Here is a 25,114-nt window from a genome sequence, read left to right as displayed (position 1 = left end):
GCAATTTTCAAGAAAATTAATTCTATAAAAAAAAAAGAAAATACATTATGGAAAGCATCATGTAATTTCGAAATAAATTAAAGGGGTTTTGATTACCTCATCATTGAATGTCGTTAAGGCGTAGTTTACCATCTCACATTTCTTGATTTTCTCCTCGTCTTCGGAGGAGCTCGATTCATCCCAATTTTTATTCTTCTTCTTGCGTTCAAAGCAAGTTGTTTCGTTCTTTTTGTTCTTAATTTTTTGTTTCTTTAATTTTTTAAATTTCTTAGTGAGTAGTTCTTGTTCACCATCACTTGAGCTTGTGCTCGAGTGGTCTTCAAATGTTCTATGTCCCAAATCCTTCATGTTCTTTGGAAGGTGATTTTGTTCATTATGTTCATCATGTGCATTGTGCACCATTTCATATGTCATCAATGAACCGATAAGTACTTCAAGTTGAAAAATATTTAAATCTTTTGTTTCTTGTATTACCGTTACTTTTGATTCCCAAGTTTTAGAAAGTGATCGTAAAACTTTACTAACAAGTTTAAATTTCGAAAAGGTTTTACGAAGTCCTTTTAGACTATTGACGACATCCGTAAAATGGGTGTACATGTCTCCAATAGTCTCTTTTGGTTCCATACGAAACATCTCAAAATCGTGCATCAAAAAATTTATTTTAGAATCTTTTACACTACTTGTGCCTTCGTGTGTGATTTCAAGAGTGCGCCAAATATCGAAAGCCATTTTGCATAGAGAAACATGATTAAACTCATTTCTATCTAACGCATAAAATAGAGCGTTCATAGCTCTAGCATTTAAAGAAAATGTCTTGTTCTCCAAATCATTCCAATCTTTCATTGGAAGAGAACCTTTTAAAACCGGATTCAATAATGTGCCATAAATTCAAATCCAACGAAAGCAAGAAAACTCTCATTCGAGTTTTTCAATAAGTGTAGTCCGTCCCATTAAACATGGGTGGACGTGTAATAGAGTGGCCCTCTTGGTTTCTGGCGTATGACATCTCTCTTGGGTTTTAATCCATTTGAGAGTTAACCCTACTCTGATACCAATTGTTAGGATCAAGAGCACTAAGAGGGGGGGGGGGGGGGGGGGGTGAATTAGTGCAGCGGAAAACTTTCGACTATTTAAAACGACGTTCGTACGATAAAAATGATTTCGGTAAGAAAGCCGATTCGAAAATCACTTTAACTTGTGATCAAGCAAGATTCAATTAAAGTAAAGATATAGAGACAGTTTGCAGTTAAGATAGAGAACAGAATGTAATTGTAAACCGAAATACGATGTTCATACAATAAAAGCGATTTCAGTATCAAAGTTGATTCGGAAGTTGCTTTAACTTAGATTAGGCGAAGTGCAGTTAAAGTAAAGCTATGGAGGCAGTTTGCAGTTAAGATAGAGAACAGAAAGTAAATGCAAACCGAGATTTAGAGTGGTTCGGTCAATCTTGACCTACATCCACTTTTGGCTTCCTCCTCGGATAAGGTCACCGACGTCCACTAGAGGCCTTCCTTCAATAGGCGAAGGCCAACCACCCTTTTACAGTTTCACTCCTTTTGACGGGCTTAGGAGACAACCCTTATAGAATTTCACTCCTCTCTTGAAAGATCAAAACTTGGAAGAAAAGAGGGAGGAGAACTTCTAGCCTTTACAACACTTTTGAACTCTAAAAATCATAGAGTAAGATTGGATTTTCGGTGCCCTTTCATGCAGGAAAGGGTGGGGTATATATAGGCCCCAAACTGGTTTGAATTTGAAGCTAAAAAATATCTTTTCCCGGATTTTCGAGGTCCTGGCGGTACTACCTCCTGACTTGGGCGATACAACCGCCTAGTAGCTCGGAGACTGAGCCTCTAGGCGGTGCCACTGTCTGACAAGGGCGGTTGCACCGCCCAGTCTCACTCGGAGACTGAGCCTAGGCGGTACCACCGCCTGACTGGGGCAGTTGCACCGCCCAGCCTCGCTTAGAGACTGAGCCCAGGCGGTGTCGCCGCCTGACTAGGGCGGTGCACCGCCCAGATTTCCTGGTAGACTGAGCTCTTGGGCGGTGTCACCGTCGACCCAAGCGGTGCCACCGCCGGCCAAGAAATCTGGGTCCGAATGGGCTGATCCATTCGGCCCAATTTGGATCTGTCAAGGGCCCAACTACCCCTAGATTAAGTTAATGGATCACCTCCCATTCCTAGCTTAATCTACATGCTAACTACGATATTTCTTAAGACATTTACTACAACTTGCTCCGGTGCGTCAATCGCTTCTTCCAACGAACATCCGTCGAACCTTCGGCGATGCTTCGGCAGACTTCTGGCAAACTCCTGGACTTGCGACGATCCACTTGGCGAGTTCCGATGAGCTTCTTTGGCAAGCTCCTGGACATCTTGGATTTATTCCCGTAGAACCTCCGACGACCGTTCGGACTTCTGTTGAACTCTCGAACTCCCAATGTGATCATAGTCTTGACTCCGGCGCAACTCCTGCTGCATGTCTTTCTTCCATCATAGTTAATCCTGCACATGTAAAATAAAACTTTGATCGAGACAATTAATTCTAAGCAATTAACCAAGTTGTCCGGCATGTCATTGGTCCCTCGATGCTTCGTCCGATTATTTGGCGCATCGTCCTCTCCTGCGGCCTATTGCCCAATCAGCCAGTTGACTCCATAACTCTGATATCCTTGGCGCAATACCCGCTCTTCTTGGCCTGATGCCCGAATCCACAGCCCGAAGCCTTCTATCGATACATCGACCGATCCACCAGCGCAACGTCCAATCTTCTGACATGTTCCTCTGGCCCAACATGATATTTCCTGCTTTAATTATCTCATCCTAATCGAAGCATCCTGCGTCACTCAAAATGTAGATTAAAACATAAACACAATTATCAATTAGTTTCATCATCAAAATACGAGATTTAATAGGTGAGACTCCTTGGGGCACTGTTTGGGCTTCTTATTGGGCCCAACACAATTCTTACTTGGGCCTAGTTGGCCCTCAATTGGGTTGGCCCAAATCCAAGCCTAAGTACGTGCTAATTACAATTCCTAAGACATAATCTGAGATAAAAAAGTCTGTAAGTCTATTCTTCCGGAAAGCTTCCGACGAACTTCCAACGATCTCTCGGCAAGCTCCTGGACTTCATGACGATCTTCTTAGCGAGTTCCGATGAGCTTCTCTAGCAAGCTCTGAGACTTCTCGGCTAGTTCCTCCAGAACTTCCGACGAACGTCTGGACTTTCGACGAGCTCTCGAACTCTCAACGTAGTCGCGTCCTTGACTCCGAGACTTCATTTTGCATCATGCCTTGCTATCATAGTTAATCCTGCACATGTAAAAACATACTTCGATCTAGATAATTAATACTAAGCATTAATAAAGTTGTTTGGCATGTCATTGGTCCCTCGATGCTTTGTCCGATTCTTCGGCGCATCGTCATCTCTTGTGGCCTATTGCCCAATTGGCCAGTTGACTCCGCAACTCCGATATCCTTGGTGCAATATCCGTTCTTCTTGGCTTGATGCCTGAATCCATGGCCCGAAGCCTTCTATCGATACGTCGACCGTTCCACTGGCCCGACGTCCAATCTTCTAACATGTTTGGCATGTTTTCCTCCGACACAACATTATTTTTCCTGCTTTAAATGTCTCATCATGATTGAAGCATCCTGCGTCACTCAAAACGTAGATTAAAACATAAACACTTATCGATTGGTTTCATCATCAAAATCTGAGATTCAACAATCTCCCCCTTTTTGATGATGATAACCAATCGACGACGGAGTTAATCCTTAACTCCCGGAGTTTAAACAAACTCCCCCTATCAATATGTCGTATTGATAGAAACTCTTGGATTGAAAAATCCAAGCAACATGTCATGATCAAATCATGCATGACATCAACGTACTTCTCCCCCTTTGTCATCAACAAAAAGGAGAAGTTCCACTTTCTAGGTGTTTGACATAACAGTTTCAAATCATTGCATAACAAATCTCAAGTTTTATAGTCATGCATGCTAGCAAAAATTGTGAGTTTTACAAATTTGTAAATTTTGCTAGATATGCAAGTTCAGCATGTTTGTTTAGCAATGTTCAAGCTAGCAAGTGTTTGAAAATGAAAGCAAGTTTTGCAACATACAAGCTAGCAATAATTTAGAGTTATGCAAGTTTGCAAATTTACTTTTCTTTGCGATATGCTAGATAGCATATTTTTACATCTTCTTTAAATTTCAAGCTAGCAATTCTTGGTAATGTTCAAGAAGCAAGTTCTTTCTTCTCTTTTGAGAAGTGTAATTTTTGTTTTCTTCTTGAATTATACAAGCTAGCATCTTTTATCTCCTCCTTTGTCATTGTCAAAAAGAAGGGAAGACCCTTTATATCAATTTTCAAATTATGACAAAGGTAAGGTAATCAAGTCGTGAATATCAAAACAATTTTTCATCATGAATATTTCATCATTGCATGCATCAAAATAATATCATGAGTGTTTCATGCATTCACATCATAACATGAAGAATATAAAAAAGAACTTGGTGATGAGATATACTTCATAAATTCAAAGAATTTTGCATAATAAAATTCAAGTCATAAACCTTAAAAGATGTCATGGGAGAACACATAAACAATCTTGATTTATGTTTAATATCTCTCAATTTATTATGAATCATAAAAATTATAATTCCAAAAAATCATGATTCATTTGGACAAAAAGATTATCGATTCATGCATTTGAATAAATATTTTTAAATAATCACTTCAACTCATCATGCATAATTTCTACATGTAAAATCATTAAACATGATACAATAATTTATTTTCCAAACATTCATCATAATTTTCAACTTATTCAATTTGTCAAATTAACACACTATCATGAGTATTTCATGATTTCATACAATCACATGACAAGAAATCAAAATGATGATTCATATAAAAAAAATATCACGATTTATATTAAAGGGAAAAATTATCATTCATTTTCAACTCCTTCAATTTGTCAAATCAACATTTCTTATATATGCATGATACGGTTTCAAATGTTTCACATATAACATGCATAATTTCAAAAATCAAAAGGAGAAGGGAAAAATTCAAAGGTACAAAGATTTCAACCATCTCATAAACAAATGAAGGATCAAGTCATGAATCTAAAATTCCATAAATCATTTCGACAAATCTCCTTTTAAATAATCAAAATGATCATCAAATGAAATCTCATATTATTCAAAGAAATCAAGATCATGATTTTGATAAAACTCATTTCAAATTCAAATCATCAAAATCATTAAAATCTCAACATTACTTTCAAGAGATTCAAAATGGCATAAATAAATAAGTCAAAAATCATCATGCATAATTTCGAAATAGAAACTCATTAATCATGATTTTAAATCAATCGTTACATTTTCATTAAGACATCAAGCTTATTTTCGTTGAATATAATGTTGAATGATTATTAAAGATATCTAAACTTCTTTAGTTTCAATTTGTGTTATAAATTTTCTATTAGCATGCTCAAATATTTGTTCTTATATTAAAATCATGCATCAACGTTTAAAACAGAAAGATAAAAAATCATCAAGATCAAAAAGTGTAACACAATTCCAAGACATATGATTTTAAATTATTACTGTTGAATCTCGTATTTTGATGATGAAACTACTTGATATATGTTTATGATTTAATCTACGTTTTGAGTGACGCAGGATGCTTTGATCAGGATGAGACAATTAAAGTAGGAAAATCATGTTATGCCGGAGGAACATGTCAGAAGATTGGACGTCGGGCCGGTGGATCGGTCGACGTATCGACAAAAGGCTTCGGGCCGTGGACTCGGGCATCGGGCCAAGAAGAGCAAGTATTGTGCTAAGAATATCGGAGTTGCAGAGCCAACTGACCGATTGGGCAATAGGCCGTAGGAAAGGACGATGCGCCGAAGAATCGGACGAAGCGTCGAGGGACCAATGACATGCCGGACAACTTGATTAATTGCTTAGGATTAATTGTCTCGATCGAAGTTTTTATTTACATGTGCAGGATTAACAACGATGAAAGTTAGACAAGCAGCAGGAGTTGCGCCGGAGTCAAGTTCATGATCACGTTGGGAGTTCGAGAGTTCGACGGAAGTTCGGACGGTCGTCGGAAGTTCTACGAGAACAGATTCGAGAAGTCCAGAAGCTTGCCAAGCGAAGCTCGTCGGAACTCGCCAAGTGGATCGTCGCAAAGTCCAGGAGTTTGCCGGAAGTCCGCAGGAGCATCATCGAGGGTTCATCGGATGATCGACGGAAGTTCGCCAGAAACTCGCCGGAAGAAGCGATTGACGCACCGAAGCAAAGCTACAGAAATTGTCTTAGATCTAATCGTAGTTAGCACGTTGATTAAGTTGGAAAATGGGAGGTGATCCCATTAGCTTAATCTTGGGGCAATTGGGCCCCTGAAAGACTGAAATTGGGCCGAATGAAGCTAACCATTCGGACCCTGATTGCACTAGGAGGTGCAACCGCCTAGGCCAGGAGTTGGCACCACCTGGGCTAAGCCTCCCAGCGAGACTGGGCGGTGCAACCGCCCCAACCAGGAGGTGGCACCGCCTGAGCTCAGTCTTCGAGCTAGACTGGGCGCTGTAACCTCCCTGACAGAGAGGTGGCACCGCCTGAGCTCGGTCTTCGAGCTCTGGCAGAGAGGTGCAACCGCCTCAGTCAAGAGGTGGCACCGCCTGGGGCTCAGTCTCCGAGCCAGACTCAGGTGGTGCAACCGCCCCTGATAGAGAGGTGCAACCGCCTGGGCTCAGTCCTCGAGCTCTGCCAGGCGGTGCAACCTCTCCAGTCAGGAGGTGCAACCGCCTGATCCCGGAATTCCGGGATTTGATCGTTTTGAGCTCCAAATTTGAACTGGGTTGGGGCCTATAAATACCCCACCCATTCAGCACTGAAAGTATAGAACACACACTCGAAATCTTGCTATCTTTCTGTGTTTCTTAGAGCTCAAAACTGCTAGCTCTCCTCTTTCTATTCTTCAAGTTTGAGTTGTAAAGAGAGGAGAGAAAACTTCTGTAAGGGTTGTCTCCTAAGCCCGTCAAAAGGAGTGAATCTGTAAGAGGGTAGTTGGCCTTCGCCTATTGAAGGAAGGCTTTTAGTTGACGTCGGTGACCTCGTCGGTGGAGGAAGCCAAAAGTGGAGTAGGTCAAGACTGATCGAACCACTCTAAATCTCTGGTTTGCGTTTATTTTGAGCACTTTATCATTACTGCAAACCTCCTACATGGCTACTGCTCTCTGTGCCTTTACGAACAAGTTTCTAAGTGCTGATCATTCCGAATCTGCATTCAGACGTAAATCGGTGTTTTCATACATTACAGTTTACGTTTACATTTTGATTCTGCAAAACTGTCTTCTGCGCTTTTACGAACGAAGTTTCTAAGTTCAGATCCCTTTAAAACTGCATTTAGACGTAAAACTACGTTTAGACGTAAAACTGTGTTTAGACGTAAAACTGCGTTTAGACGCAAACTGCACTGCGCTTAGACGCAATCTGATTTTAGACGTAAACTGTGCTTAGACGCAAACTGCGCTTAAACGCAATCTGCGCTTAGACGCAAACTGCGCTTAGACGTAAACTGCGCTTAGACGTAATATGAGTTTAGACGTAAACTGCGCTTAGACGCAAACTGCGCTTAAACGCAATCTGAGCTTAGACGCAAACTACGCTTAGATACAAACTGCGCTTAGACGCAATCTGTATTTAGACGCAAACTGCAAACTGCGTAAATTGCGCTTAGACGCAAACTGTGTTTAGACATAAACTGCACTTAATCATAAGTATTCTTAGAATCGGCTTTTGCATCAAAATAGTTTTTATCAAACGAACGCAGCTTTTGTTTTTAATCGCTGAAAAATTTCCGCTGCACTAATTCCCCCCCCCCCGTCTTAGTGCTCTCGATCCTAATAATTGGTATCAGAGCGGGGTATTTCTCATTTCGGATTTACACCCGAGAGAAATGGCTCTTCAAGAGGGCTTTTCGGTCTTTCGTCCACCGTTCTTTAACGGATTGGACTACACTTATTGGAAAACTCGAATGAGAGTTTTCTTGATTTCTCTAAATCTGGATTTATGGAATATCGTTGAAAACGGTTTTCAACTTCCCTCTAAACCGATGAATGAATGGTCGGATTTAGAGAAGAAGTATTTTTCTTTAAACGCAAAGGCTATGAATGCCTTATTTTGCGCTTTGGACAAAAATGAGTTCAATCGGGTTTCTTTGTGCGAAACGGCTTTTGATATTTGGCGCGCTCTTGAAATCACGCACGAGGGAACTAGTAGAGTCAAATACTCGAAAGTTAATATTTTACTGCATGATTTCGAGCTTTTTCATATAAAACCAAGCGAAATCGTTGTTGACATGTACACCCATTTTACGGATGTCGTCAATGGTTTAAAATCACTTGGTAAAAAGCTTTTCGGATTTTGAACTCGTTAACAAAGTTTTGCGCTCACTTTCTAAAACTTGGGATTCAAAAGTAACTGCTATTCAAGAATCGAAAAACTTGAACCAATTTCCACTTGAAGAACTAATTGGTTCATCGATCACATATGAAATGACGTGCAATGCACGTGAAGAACTTGAGAACCACCTTCCAAAGAACAGGAAGGATTTGGGACATAGAACATTTGAAGACCACTCGAGCATAAGCTCAAGTGATGGTGAACTTAAACTACAAATGAAACAAAAATTAAAAAGTAAAAAGAACGGAACTACTTGCTTTGAACGCAAGAAGAAGAACAAAAATTGGGATGAATTGAGCTCCTCTGAAGACGAGAAGAAAATCAACAAAGGCGAGGTGGCAAACTACGCCTTTACGCCTTTCGACGCTGAGGTAATCAAAATGCCTTTAATTTACTTCGAAATTACATGATGTTTTTCATGATGCATTTTTCTTTTTCTTTAAATTTTCTTGAAAATTACATTTTTAATAATTTAATAATGAAAATGCAAAAATATGATCATGCTTGTAATTTTGAAAATGATAATGAAAATTGCATGTCTTATGTTAATGCAAGATAGAAATCTAATGATTGTACACCTAGTGAGATTAAATCTTATTTATGTGCTTGAGAAGCAAGAATGTATATTTTGATGATTTTCATACTGCTTTTCAATGACGATATATGACTTTTGTCTGGAAGGCTTGATATTTTTCATTGTCTTTGTTTGTTAAATATAATGTATGATTTTGACATAAGAATAAAGATTTGAGATTTTAAAGTTATACATGATGATTTTTGTGATTGATGGTTTTATGATGAAATTCATTTCACGATCCTAAACGTTGATGCATGTTTTCATTTGACATAAATGAAAAGGCATGCTAATATGAAATCGATCACTTAAGATGAAACACTTAAAAAAAGGAGAGAAATATATGAATTGATGCTATAAACACTATGCTATGATTATCCCATGCTTGCATCACCAAGAAATATATGATTGCTATCATTGCTATATGCCCTGTATCAAGATATCAAACAAAAATTTCCATCATACGAGCTGATATCTTACCATGTGATGCAATGCTACACTTGCTAAAATATTCGAAATGTGTACTTCATGCTCTGTATCAAGATATCAAACAAAATCTTGCTTCACAGTTTTACGCATTGATATCTTACCATATGATGAAATGCTATAATTGATGAACACTTGAAATGTAATCCTCTATCTTATTGATTTTTCAATAAATCTATGCTTGTCATACATGAATTTATTGAATGTAATTTTGAGGATGATTTCAGATTTGACAAATGCTTGATTCGTATTTACGACATAAGATACACTTTAAATATGAATCATGCATCAATCATGTTAAATGCTTCAATCATTTTCTATCTCTAGAGTTCTCGATTTTGATGAAATACAAGTGATAAATTCATTTATGATATCTTGTAAATCACTTGAATTATGAATGAGTTTTTTATGATGTGTTAAAAGAATCACTTAAAAAGAAAATGCTTTTCCCATCTTATCGAGATTAATGATTTCATGATATTGTGTGAATCTCAAAATTGATTTTGATGAAATAGTAATAACGTTATTCATGTTATGAATCTTAAAAATGAAAATATGCTTCATGTGATAATATGAATACATGAAACACTTATGATATTCCGTGTATTCATAAAATATTTATCTCATCATCCAATAACTCTTCTTGATATTGCTTATGAGATGAAATGAAATAATGCATGAAATACAAATGAGGAGTCAATGATCATGCATAATAGGATGTAATGAATTCTGACATTTAGATACCATCGTTTGAATATCTATGATTATGTTACTAAAATGATATATCATGTTTGATATGCTCATGATGATGATTGATTTTTCGGTATCGTGCATAAAAAAATGAAATGTAATATTAATGAATTTGTGCATTGAAACTATAATGATGCACAAATAAGAATGATTACTTACCTTTGTCATGATTTAGAAATTGATGTAAAGGGTTTTTCCCTTCTTTTTGACAATGACAAAGGGGGAGATAGATTGCTAGCACAATTCAAAAAAAAAAGCAAAAATTACAAAAGAGAAGAAATTGCTATCTTGAACATCACCGACAATTGCTAGCTTGAAATGTCAAGAAAATGCAAAAACTTGTTTATTTTCTTGCACATCTAAAGAGAATATGCAAATGTAACACTTGCCAAATTGTTTGCTTGCCTCATGTAAAACATTATCTCTTGCTAGTTTGGCATTTTGCTAGCTTGCACTTTGCAACGAAAGCAAAAATGACACTTCTCAAAAGAGAAGAAAGAGCTTGTTATCTTGAACATCACAAGCTTGCCAAACAAAAATTGCAAAAGTGCTATCTTGCCTATCTCAAGAAGCAAAACTTGCATATCGTAAAAAATTTGCTAGCTTGCAACTTGCATATTTCAAGAAGCAAGAGTTGCCTTCTTGAACATCTCTAAATTGCTAGCTTGCAAGTTCTAAAATGTTGCAACATTGCTAGCTTGCATGTTATAAAAGTGATATCTTGTATGCTGTAAAACTTGCATATCTAAAACTTGATAGCTTGAATGTTCTAAGCATGATGTAACATTTGCTAAATTTTTCGGCTTCAAAACTGCATGATGATAAAACTTGATATTATGCTTTTCATGCAATGAGTTGAACCAATATCATAAACACTTGATTGTGGTACTTCTCCTTTTTGTTGATGACAAAGGGGGAGAAGTATGTTGATGACATGACATGTTATGCATAAGTTTATGCATAAGTTCATAATGATGTGTTGCAAGTATTCATGATGAATTTTGCAATGACTTGAATTCAGTTTGAATTTAAGATTATATCAGTATGGCATATTGATAGGGGGAGTTTGTTTAAACTCCGGGAGTTAAGTTTAACTCCGTCATCAAGTGGTTGTCATCATCAAAAAGGGGGAGATTGTTGAATCTCGTATTTTGATGATGAAACTACTTGATATATGTTTATGATTTAATCTGTGTTTTGAGTGACGCAGGATGCTTTGATCAGGATGAGACAATTAAAGCAGGAAAATCATGTTGTGCCGGAGGAACATGTCAGAAGATTGGACGTCGGGCCGATGGATCGGTCGACGTATCGACAGAAGGCTTCGGGCCGTGGACTCGGGCATCGGGCCAAGAAGAGCGGGTATTGTGCCAAGGATATCGGAGTTGCGGAGCCAACTGGCCGATTGGGCAATAGGCAGCAGGAAAGGACGATGCGCCGAAGAATTGGACGAAGCGTCGAGGGACAAATGACATGCCGGACAACTTGATTAATTGCTTAGGATTAATTGTCTCGATCGAAGTTTTTGTTTACATGTGCAGGATTAACTACGATGAAAGTTAGACAAGCAGCAGGAGTTGCGCCAGAGTCAAGTTCATGATCACGTTGGGAGTTCGAGAGTTCGACGGAAGTTCGGACGGTCGTCGGAGGTTCTGCGAGAACAGATCCGAGAAGTCCAGAAGCTTGCCAAGCGAAGCTCGTCGGAACTCGCCAAGTGGATTGTCGCAAAGTCCAGGAGTTTGCCGGAAGTCCGCAAGAGCATCATCGAGGGTTCATCGGATGATCGACGGAAGTTCACCAGAAATTCGCCGGAAGAAGCGATTGACGCACTGAAGCAAAGCTGCAGAAATTGTCTTAGATCTAATCGTAGTTAGCATGTTGATTAAGTTGGAAAATGGGAGGTGATCTTGGGGCAATTGGGCCCCTGAAAGACTGAAATTAGGCCGAATGGAGCTAACCATTCGGACCTTGATTGCACCAGGAGGTGCAACCGCCTAGGCCAGGAGGTGGCACCGCCTGGGCTAAGCCTCCCAGCGAGACTGGGCGGTGCAACCGCCCCAGCCAGGAGGTGGCACCGCCTGAGCTCAGTCTTCGAGCTAGACTGGGCGGTGCAACCTCCCTAACAGAGAGGTGGCACCGCCTGAGCTCGGTCTTCGAGCTCTGGCAGAGAGGTGCAATCGCCTCAGTCAAGAGGTGGCACCGCCTGGGGCTCAGTCTCCGAGCCAGACTCAGGCGGTGCAACCGCCCCTGACAAAGAGGTGCAACCGCCTGGGCTCAGTCCTCGAGCTCTGCCAGGCGGTGCAACCTCTCCAGTCAGGAGGTGCAACCGCCTGATCCCAGAATTCCGGGATTTGATCATTTTGAGCTCCAAATTTGAACTGGGTTGGGGCCTATAAATACCCCACCCATTCAGCACTAAAAGTATAGAACACACACTCGAAATCTTGCTATCTTTCTGTGTTTCTTAGAGCTCAAAACTGCTAGTTCTCCTCTTTCTATTCTTCAAGTTTGAGTTGTAAAGAGAGGAGAGAAAACTTCTATAAGGGTTGTCTCCTAAGCCCGTCAAAAGGAGTGAATCTGTAAGAGGGTAGTTGGCCTTCGCCTATTGAAGGAAGGCTTCTAGTTGACGTCGGTGACCTCGTCGGTGGAGGAAGCCAAAAGTGGAGTAGGGCAAGACTGACTGAACCACTCTAAATCTCTGGTTTGCGTTTATTTTGAGCACTTTATCATTACTGCAAACCTCCTACATAGCTACTGCTCTCTGCGCCTTTACGAACAAGTTTCTAATGCTGATCTTTTCGAATCTGCATTCATACGTAAATCGGTGTTTTCATACATTACAGTTTACGTTTACGTTTTGATTCTGCAAAACTGTCTTCTGCACTTTTACGAACGAAGTTTCTAAGTTCAGATCCCTTGAAAACTTCGTGTAGACATAAAACTACGTTTAGACATAAAACTGTGTTTAGACGTAAAACTGCGTTTAGACGCAAACTGCACTGCGCTTAGACGCAATCTGATTTTAGACGTAAACTGCGCTTAGACGCAAACTGCGCTTAAACGCAATATGCGCTTAGACGCAAACTATGCTTAGACGCAATCTGAGTTTAGACGTAAACTACGCTTAGACGCAAACTGCGCTTAAATGCAATCTGAGCTTAGACGCAAACTGCGCTTAGATGCAAACTGCGCTTAGACGCAATCTGCATGTAGACGCAAACTGCAAACTGCGTAAATTGCGTTTAGACGCAAACTGTGTTTAGACATAAACTGCACTTAATCATAAGTATTCTTAGAATCGGCTTTTGCATCAAAATAGTTTTTATCAAACGAACGCAACTTTCGTTTTTAATCGCTGAAAGATTTCCGCTGCACTAATTCACCCCCCCCCCCCTCTTAGTGCTCTCGATCCTAACAATTACTTCAAGTCCTCATGCATAAAAATCATCAAGCATGATACAAACATTCATTATGATAAGACATAAAAGCCAAAGAAATCATTAAACATAAAGCATATTCATCAATCATGGTTTCATTGAGCATAAGGCATTTTCAACCAAAATCATTTTGTTATTAAGCATGTAATTTTTATTATCATTTTTGAAATTACTAGCATGATCCTAATTTTTGCATTTTCATTATATTTTTAAAATGCAATTTTAAAAAAATAAATTTTCTAAAAAAAAATGCATCATGAAAAGCATTATGTAATTTCAAAATAAATTAGGGGGATTTCGATTACCTCATCATTGAAAGCGGTTAATGCGTAGTTTGCCACCTCGCCTTTCTTGATTTTCTCCTAGTCTTTGGAGGAGCTTGATTCATCCCAATTTTTGTTCTTCTTCTTGCGTTCAAAGCAAGTAGTTCCATTCTTTTTGTTCTTAAATTTTTGTTCCATTAACTTTTTAAATTTCTTAGTGAGTTCAAGTTCACCATCACTTGAGCTTATGCTCGAGTGGTCTTCAAATATTCTATGTCCCAAATCCTTCCTGTTCTTTTGAAGGTGGTTTTGTTCGTCATGTTCATCATGTGCATTGTGCACCATTTCATATGTCATCAATGAACCAATATGTTCTTCAAGTGAAAAAATACTTAAATCTTTTGTTTCTTGTAAAGCTATTACTTTTGAATTCTAACTCTTATTAAGAGATTGTAAAATCTTGTTTACAAGTTCAAAATCTGAAAAACATTTGCCAAGAGCTTTTATATCATTGACAATATCCGTAAAACTAGTGTACATGTCAACAATGGTTTCACTCGGCTTTATTCGAAAAAGCTCGAAATCATATATTAAAAAATTAATTTTTGAATCTTTAACTTTGCTAGTTCCTTTATGTGTGATTTCAAGAGTGCGCCAAATATCGAAAGCCATTTCACAGATAGAAACACGATTAAACTCATTTCTATCTAAGGCGCAAAACAAGGCATTCATAGCCTTTGCATTTAGAGAAAACATCTTCTTCTCCAAATCATTCCAATTGTTCATCGGAAGAGAAGATATTTCTAATCCGTTTTCGACTATGTGGCATAAATCAAAATTTAATGAAAGCAAGAAAACTCTAATTCGAGTTTTCCAATAAGTGTAGTCTGTCCCATTGAAAAAGGGAGGACGAATGAGAGAGTGACCCTCTTGAAAGCCGAAAAGAGCCATATCTATTTGGGTGTTAAACCAAATTAGAAAACCGTGGCTCTGATACCAATTATTAGGATCAAGGTCGACACTAAGAGAGGGGGGGGGGGGGGGGGGGGGGTGAATTAGTGCAGCGGATAACTTTCATCGGTTAAAAAGACTTTTGTATGAAAATCGATTCCGAAGTAAAAGCCGTTTCATAAAGAACTTTAATTTAAGATCAAAACAGAAGTATAGTTGATGTAAAGCAATGGAGGTAGTTTACAAATAAGATAAAGAGCAGAATGTAAATGTAAACCGAGATTTAGAGTGGTTCGGTCAATTTTGACCTATATCCGCTTTTGGCTTCCTCCTCCTCCGAGGTCACCAATGTCCACTAGAGGTCTTCCTTCAATAGGTGAAGACCAACTCCTTCTTACACCCCTCTTCTCCTTTTCATGGGTTTAGGAGACAACCCTTACAAGCACTCATACTCCTCTTACAGAATTCTAAACTTAGAGTGGAGGAGGGAATTTCTAAAGTGATTTCTACAGCGTTTCTTTCCTTTTTTGCTCTCTATGCTTGTGTACTTTAACCAGGGATGAGAGAGGTATTTATAGGCTTCAAGTTGATTGAAATTTGAAGCTTAAAACTTTCCAATCCTGGGTTCTCCAGGCACGGGCGGTACCACCGCCTGCGCTGGGCGGTACCACTGCCCAGTGTTAGTTTGACTAACACTGCCCTGGGCGGTGCCACAGACCAGGTCTGGTGGTACCACCGATTGGGGGCCAATGCTGGCCGATATCACCGTCCAGACTAGCAGTACCATCGTCCAAACTGGCGGTACCATCGCTTGGCACCTTGCTAGGGGAGGTACAATCGTCTAGACTAGTGGTACCACCGCCTAACACAATCTCGAAGACTGTGCCATGACGGTGAGACTTCTTGGGGCACTGTTTGGGCCCTTTATTAGGCCCAACACAGTTCTTACATGGGCCTAGCTGGACCTTAATTGGGTTGGCCCAAATCCAAGCCCAATTACGTGCTAATTACGATTCCGAAGACATAATCTGAGCTAAACAAGTTCGTAAGTTTATTCTTCTGGCGAACTTCCGATGATCTCTTAGTAAGCTCTAGGACTTCACGACGATTTCTTGGTGAGTTTTGACGAGCTTCTTTGGCAAGCTTTGAGACTTCTCGGCCGGTTCCTCTAGAACTTCCGACGAACGTCCGGACTTCCGACGAGCTCTCGAGCTCCCAACGTATTCGCGTCCTTGACTCCGGGACTTCATTTTGCTTCATGCCTTGCTATCGTAGTTAATCTTGCACAAATATAACACACTTCAATCTAGATAATTAATACTAAGCATTAATCATGTTGTCCGGTATGTCATTGGTCCCTCGATGCTTCGTCCGATTCTTCGGTGCATCGTCCCCTCTTGCGGCCTATTACCCAATCGGCAAATTGACTCCGCAACTCCGATATCCTTAGTGCAATATATGCACTTCTTGGCCTGATATCCACATCCATGGCCCGAAGCCTTCTGTCGATACGTCAACCGATCCTCTGGCTCGACGTCCAATCTTCTGACATGTTTTCCTCTAGCATAACATGATTCTTCCTACTTTAATTTGTTGAATCTCGGATTTTGATGATGAAAGTCAATTGTCATTTGTTATCTAATCTATATGTTGAGATAAATGTGAAGGATTAACTACGATGAAAGTAAGACATGCAACAGGAGTTGCGCCGGAGTCAAGACAATGATCACGTTGGGAGTTCGAGAGTTTGACGGAAGTTCGGAGGTTCTGCGGGAACAAATCCGAGAAGTCCATAAGCTTGCCAAAGAAACTCGTCGGAACTCGCCAAGTGAATCGTCGCAAGTCCAGGAGTTTGCCGGAAGTTCGTAGGAGCATCACCGAGGGATCATCGGATGATCGACGGAAGTTCGCCGGAAGCTCGCTGGAAGAAGCGATTGACGCACCGGAGCAAGTTGCAGTAAATGTCTTAGTAAAAATCGTAGTTAGCACAATGATTAAGTTGAAAATGGGAGGTGATCCCATTAACTAAATCTTGGGGCAATTGGGCTCCTAAAAAACCCAAATTGGGCCAAATGGATCAAACCATTCGGACGTTGATTTCTGCCAGGCGGTTGAACCGCCCAAGGCAAGAGGTTGCACCGCTTGGGCTCAGTCTCTGAGCGAGACTGGGAGGTGCAACCGCTCCAGCCAGGCGGTGGCACTGCTTGGGGCTCAGTCTTCGAGCGCGACTGGGCGGTGCAACCTCCCCTGACAAGAGGTGGCACTGCCTGAGCTCGGTCTTCGAGCTCTGCCAGGCGATGCAACCGCCTTAGTCAGGAGGTGCAACCGCCTGAGCTCGGTCTTCGAGCTCTATCAGGAGGTGCAACCGCCCCTGACAAGAGATAGCACCGCCCAGAGGCTCAGTCTTCGAGCTCTGCCAGGCGGTGCAACCGTTCCAGTCAGGAGGTGCAACCGCCTGATCCCGAAATTCCGGGAATTGACAGTTTTGAGCTCCAAATTTGAACTAGGTTGGGGCCTATAAATACCCCACCCATTCAGCACTGAAAGAGCAATTAACTAACACCGAAATCTTGATCTTTTTCTGTGATTCTTAGAGCTCAAAATTGTTGTAAAGGCCAAAAGTTCTTCTCCCTTTGTTCTTCCAAGTTCTGAGTTATAAAGAGAGGAGAGAAAATTCTATAAGGGTTGTCTCCTAAGCCCGTCAAAAGGAGTGAAACTGCAAATGGGTGGTTGGCCTTCGCCTATTGAAGGAAGGCTTCTAGTTGAAGTCGGTGACCTCGTCGGTGGAGGAAGCCAAAAGTGGAGTAGGTCAAGATTGACCGAACCACTCGAAATCTCGGTTTGCATTTACTTTGAGCACATTATCTTTACTGCAAATCTCCTCTAAAGCTTACTGCTTTCTGCGCATATACGATCGGGTTTCAAGCTTTGCACTTTCGAATTAGCGTTTAGACGTAAATCTGTTTTTTCGTACGATCATCATATTTCAGTTTGCATTTACGTTTTGATTTGAATCATAACTGCAAACTGCCTTTATATACTTGCTTAAACTGCATCTCGCCTAATCAAGTGATTTACGAATCAGCATTTAGACGTAAATCAGCTTCTTCGTACGAACGTCGTATTTCAGTTTGCACTTACACTTTGGTTTTTCATCATAACTGCAAATTGCCTTCATAGATCGATTTTAATGTCATCTCACTTGATCTTATGTTAAAGTAATCTTAGAATCGGCTTTCACACCGAAATCGTTTTTATCGTTCGAACGTGCTTTATCGTTGTAAGATTTCCGCTGCACTAATTCACCCCCCCCTCTTAGTGCTCTTGATCCTAACAATTGGTATCAGAGCAGGGTTAACTCTCTAACGGATTAAAACCCAAGAGAGATGGCATACGCCGGAAACCAAGAGGGCCATTCTATTACACGTCCACCCATGTTCAATGGGATGGACTACACCTATTTGAAGACCCGAATGAGGATCTTTCTTATTTCTATGGATTTTGAACTTTGGAATCTTGTCGAAAATGGATTTTCGAAGCCTTCTCTTCCAATGATCGATTGGAATGAATTGGAGAAGAAGGCTTTTGCCATTAATGCAAAGGCTATGAATGCCTTATTTTGTGCACTTGATAAAAACGAGTTTAACCGTGTTTTGACTTGTGAAACCGCATTTGATATTTGGCACACACTCGAAGTGACTCACGAAGGCACAAGTAGAGTGAAAGAGTCAAAAATCAATCTTCTGTTACATTCTTTTGAACTTTTTCGGATGAAACTGAGTGAAACCATTGGCGACTTTTTTACCTGTTTCACGGATGTCGTCAACGGTCTAAAAGGACTCGAAAAAAGTTTTTTGGATTTTGAGCTCGTAAATAAAATTCTAAGATCCCTTCCTAAGAGTTGGGATCCTAAAGTCACTACTATTCAAGAGGCAAAAGATCTAAGCAACTTCCCTCTTGAAAAACTAATCGGGTCATTAATGACCTACGAGATGACTTGCAAAGCTCATGAAGAGCAAGAAGACATCCTTCCAAAGAACAGGAAGGATATGACACTTAAAACTTCAGAAGACCACTTGAGAGAAAACTCAAGTGATGAGGACTGTGATGATGACTTGACACTTCTAACAAGAAAATTTAAAAAAATTATTAAAAGAAACAAGTTTAAGAATGAGACAAAAAATAAATTTGAACCCAAGAAGGACCAAGTTATTTGCTATGAGTGCAAGAAGCCGGGACACTACAAAAGTGATTATCCCCAAGTCAAGAAGAGAACATCAAAGAAGAAGGCGCTCAAAGCAACATGGGATGACTCGAGCGCATCCGAAGAAGAGGAGTCCAACACCGAGCAAGTTGCTCATTATGCCTTGATGGCCATCGGAGAGGAGGTAACAAATTTAATAGATGCAGATTTATCATTTAATGAATTATTAAATGCCTTCCATGACTTATTTGATGAATGCAAGATTATTAGTAGAAAATACAAATTGCTAAAAACGAAGCATGATAGTCTTACTTGTAATTTTGATAAGTTAAAAACTGAATATCATGATAGTTTAAGTTCATGCATAAAATGCCATGATCTAGAAACTCTCCAAAAAGAAAACTTGCTACTTAAGGACACCTTGAAGAAATTCGAGGTTGGTAGCAAGTCACTGAACATGATCCTTGCAAACAAGGGTCACGTTCCCAAAAGAAGTGGAATTGGATTTGTGAGAACCCTTCACCAAAATCCAACCACCTTCATAAAAGGCCCCATCTTACATGTTCGACACCAAAGCAAATGCAACTTTTGTTGCAAACTTGGACACAAAATGCATTATTGTCCATTCAAAAAAATTAGTCCGAATAAATTAATTTGGGTTCCTAAATAAACCATGATAAACTCTATGCAACATGATAAACAATGTAGATCTATTTTTGAGGCACCCAAAAGCAAATGGGTACCTAAAAATCATCCTTTCCTGTAAAGACATAAAAAATTATAAGCTGGAGCAAGAAATAATATTCTGCTCCTTGGATTCTCGATATTCATGACCCAAGATCCAAAAATAACTCGCAATGCTCTCTAGCCTAAATAACAGATAAAGATTAGAAATCACAAATGCAATTTAGATACAATCCTATTTGATTTTTCAGAATTAGAAACGCATGATTCTCAATTCACATATCCTCTGGATTTTCGAACCCATCAATTTCATCCGTTCATAACTTTCGAATCCAACTCTATATCATGAACTGACTAAGTTTGTCATGAACTTGCAAGGCTTACCAACTTGAACAAACTGTCACAAACATGTGTACGACATTGAGAGTATGCACGTTAAAAGATCTATCTTGATCGTGCAAAAGTTCTTGTCTTAAAAAGAAAACTCTTACGTAATTACGTAAGTAAAGTTGATTGCTCTGAATGAAAATTCTTCTCAAGATAAAAACTCTCAAATCAGATCACACTGCGATCAGAACAAGTGCTCACTGCTTGCAGGCGGTGGCACCGCCCCAACTGGAGGTAGCACCTCTGGTTGTCACTTGTTGCAAGCGGTTGCACCGCCCCAGCCAGAGGTGCAACCGCCCGCAACTCTGCCCTTTTTAACCCAAGCTAGGGCCGGCGGTGAAACCGACCCCAACTCACTCCCTTCCCCTCTTTACTCTTCCAAAGCTCCTCCATCCTCATTTCTCCCCTCATAGCATCCCAAATACCCCTCATTTCGGAGCAAAACATCAACAATCCTTCCCTCTCTTGAAGATCTCACTAAGGTATTCTCTAAGAAGCCCTTAAATTCTGTCTTTGATTCATTTACTCTTGCTCATCACTATTCTTCTAAACAGCAGTAGTTATGGGATCTAGAAGATCCTCAAGGGACAAAGGAAAGAGGAGATTAGTAGAAGATTTTGATCTCACCCTTTTCGATTCAAAATACCATGCTGAAAAGTTTTCCTCTTTCGAACTTAGGAGTGTAAATAAAGGAAAATATATAGATTTAAATGAACTAAGAGACTTAGAGACAATCCAATGATTTGCAAACTTAGATCTACTCCCTATTTTGCAAATTAATAAACCCATCTATCCAAGACTTGTTAGATTGTTTTACAACAACGTACAAATCGATGAAAAAGAAAGAATGTCTACCTATCTTTTAGGACAACACATCTCCATTACGGATAAATTCATTTGCGACATGATAGGCATTCCCATAAAAAGTAGAGGACATTACTTTAGAGGATCATGGGATGATGAAACTGTTGGAACAACATATGTTGAAGCCTTAGGAACAATTTTTGCCAATCCCAACTTAGCATTTGTTCCTAAAAGTTGTGAACATCTACTACCTCTAAACACTAAGGTACTTCATCATATCCTAACTAGCATCATTCTCCCTAAACAATACCATCATGATGAAGTAAGCCAATTAGAATTAGGAACTATGTATTTGATCATGAAAGGACATGACATCTATCTTGGTTATCTTATCCAATAAAACATGTTAGAACTATCTAAGAAAGACATGATGCTCCCATATGGTGGTATAATCACTAGAATAATGAAAGCCTATGATATTCTAATACCACCGGAAGAAGTAATAAAAGTAGATAGGTTTAGCATAATAAATAAAAATCTACTTCACCGATTAAGATGTTTTTATAGAAACGGTAACTGGGTTAGAATGCCTAGAAGAACCGATCCCCCTCAACCTGAACCAGAACCGGAAACACTAGTCTTTAGGGGTACCCAATCTCCTCCAATCTGTCCCTTTGAGGAAAAACATCCATTTGAGCAAACTCATACATCATCTGTCGAAGATATTGGGATTCGGATTAACCGATTCGAACAAAGACAAGAACGGCTTGAACATCGACAAGATCAAATCCTATTTGAGCTGCAGCAAATTCATCGACAGTTTGACTCTTTATTTAGGCACTTTAATTTTCCACCTCATGAATGAGCTTGTATGAACACAATCATCTGTTGTTATTGTAAACTCCTTATGTTACTCACCATGATAGGCTTTGCCTTGATCCTTGATATGGTTACCTGATATATTTTGTGAGCATATGCAGAGTTACAAACATCTCTCATTGTTTATCTCGGATTTTACATTGAAACTAAATGTTTTGAAAACCTTGTGCCTTGATTTCCATGATAAATATAATTTGAGAAAGCGATATACCAATGCAGTTGATAAGTCATGACATTGCCATGATATTGATACTAAACATCAACTAGCTGATATTTTTACAAAACCTCTAAGTGAAGAGCAATTTGATTTCATAAGAAGAGAATTAGGAATGTTGATGTGTCCGAATACATAAACTAGTTAAAATTATTTTTCGGACTTTATTGAATGATCAAATCACTTGATTGCCATTACATGCCTAAATAACATGTTGAAAATTATGTGTTGAATACAAAAATGTTTTGTCTTCATGATTGTATTTGAAAATCTGTAGCATAGTCTTGTCCGAATGCATGAAAGAGTTCATTTCATTTTCGGATTCGCTTAACAATTGGAATGCTAAAAATCGGATTTTCTCATACACTCTTATGAAAAATATTTCTTCTGAAATGAATTTGATGAAATAATTCTTACTTATGAATTCTATCTTGAAATATGGATGATAGTATTTTTACTTACAAAAAGCTGTTTCACACACATATCTTGACTTAAAGTAAAACTCACAAATAGCTGGTATCACAAATGGCTTTCCTCCTTCATGCAAAAAGATTATAACAAAAAAGGGAAGAAGTATTCAAAGCAATCTACGTATCATGCCTTCCTTTATATGCTTGATAATTTGCTTATATTGTTCCCCTAGTATCACAACTACCATGCTTTTTGTTGATGACAAAGGGGGAGAAATATATGAATTGATACTATAAACAATGATGCTATGATTATGCCATGCTTGCATCACCAAGAGATATATGAACAGATGCTATGATTTGTATCATGTCAAGATATCAAACAAAAAACTTACATCGAAATTCTACGAGTTGATATCTTACCATGTGATGAAATGCAATACTTGCTACAATATTTGAAATGTGTACATCATGTAATAATATCAAAATCTTACTTCGCAACTTTACATGTTGATATCTTACAATATGATGAATTGCTACTATTACCATCATTCAAACTTGTTATATTTGAAAATGAATGTCAAGCCCTGGCATCATCTTCAAAGAGATACATCATGATGAAAATCATGATGGGAGTATTGATAAGTTCAAATGATTTTAACTTATCAATATATCTCTTGAATTCTTAGGTTTTGAATTCAAGAATGACTTATCTCAAGTATGGCATATAGATAAGGGGAGTTAAGGTTAACTCCATTATCAATTGATTGTCATCATCAAAAAGGGAGAGATTGTTGAATCTTGGATTTTGATGATGAAGTCAATTGTCATTTGTTATCTAATCTATATGTGGAGATAAGTGTGCAGGATTAACTACGATGAAAGTAAGACATGCAGCAGGAGTTGCGCCGGAGTCAAGACAATGATCATGTTGGGAGTTCAAGAGTTTGACGGAAGTTCGGACAGTCGTCGGAGGTTCTACGGGAACAAATCCGAGAAGTCCATAATCTTGCCAAAGAAGCTCGTCGGAACTCGCCAAGTGAATCGTCGCAAGTCCAGGAGTTTGCCGGAAGTCCGCAGGAGCATCACCGAGGGATCATCGGATGATCGATGGAAGTTCGCCGGAAGCTCGCCGTAAGAAGCGATTGATGCACCGGAGCAAGTTGCAGTAAATGTCTTAGTAAAAATCGTAGTTAGCACAATGATTAAGTTGGAAATGGGAGGTGATCCCATTAACTTAATCTTGGGGCAATTGGGCCCCTAAAAAACCCAAATTGGGCCGAATGGATCAACCCATTCGGACCTTGATTTCTGCCAAGCGGTTGAACCACTCCAGCCAGGCGGTGGCTACGCCTAGGGCTCAGTCTCCGAGCGAGACTGGGCGGTTCAACCTCCCTTGATAGGAGGTGGCACCGCCTGAGCTCGGTCTTCGAGCTCTGCCAGGCGGTGCAACCGCCTCAGTCAGGAGGTGCAACTGCCTTAGCTCGGTCTTCGAGCTCTGTCAGGAGGTGCAACCGCCCCTAACAGGAGGTAGCACCGCCCAGAGGCTCAGTCTTCGAGCTCTACCAAGCTGTGCAACCGCTCCAATTAGGAGGTGCAACCGCCTGATCACGGAATTCCGGGAAATGACAGTTTTGAGCTCCAAATTTGAACTGCGTAGGGGCCTATAAATACCCAACCCATTCAACACTAAAAGAGCAATTAACTAACACCGAAATTTTGATCTTTTTCTGTGATTCTTAGAGCTCAAAATTGTTGTAAAGGCCAAAAGTTCTTCTCCCTCTGTTCTTCCAAGATCTGAGTTGTAAAGAGAGGAGAGAAAATTCTGTAAGGGTTGTCTCCTAAGCCCGTCAAAAGGAATGAAACTGTAAAAGGGTGGTTGACCTTCGCCTATTGAAGGAAGGCCTCTAGTTGACGTCGGTGACCTCGTCGGTGGAGGAAGCCAAAAGTGGAGTAGGTCAAGATTGACCGAACCACTCTAAATCTCGATTTGCATTTACTTTGAGCACATTATCTTTACTGCAAACCTCCTCTAAAGCTTACTGCTTTCTGCGCATATACGATCGGGTTTCAAGCTTTGCACTTTCGAATCAACGTTTAGACGTAAATCTATTTTTTCGTACGATCATCATATTTCAGTTTGCATTTATGTTTTGATTTGAATCATAACTGCAAACTGCCTTTATACACTTGCTTAAACTGCATCTCGCCTAATCAAGTGATTTACGAATCAGTATTTAGACGTAAATCAGCTTCTTCGTACGAACGTCGTATTTCAGTTTGCACTTACACTCTGGTTTTCATCATAACTACAAACTGCCTTCATAGATTGATTTTAACGTCGTCTCGCTTGATCTTATGTGAAAGTAATCTTAGAATCGGCTTTCACACCGAAATCGTTTTTATCGTTCGAACATGCTTTATCGTTGTAAGATTTCCGCTGCACTAATTCACCCCCCCCCTCTTAGTGCTCTTGATCCTAATATAATTATCTCATCTTAATCGAAGCGTCCTGCATCACTCAAAATATAGATTAAATCATAAACACTTATCAATTGGTTTCATCATCAAAATACGAGA

The sequence above is a fragment of the Musa acuminata genome, chromosome BXJ2-11 (assembly GCF_036884655.1).
Source record: "Musa acuminata AAA Group cultivar baxijiao chromosome BXJ2-11, Cavendish_Baxijiao_AAA, whole genome shotgun sequence".
Lineage (NCBI taxonomy): Eukaryota > Viridiplantae > Streptophyta > Magnoliopsida > Zingiberales > Musaceae > Musa > Musa acuminata.
The sequence above is the reverse complement of the archived record's forward strand: the minus strand, read 5'-3'. Positions refer to the sequence as shown.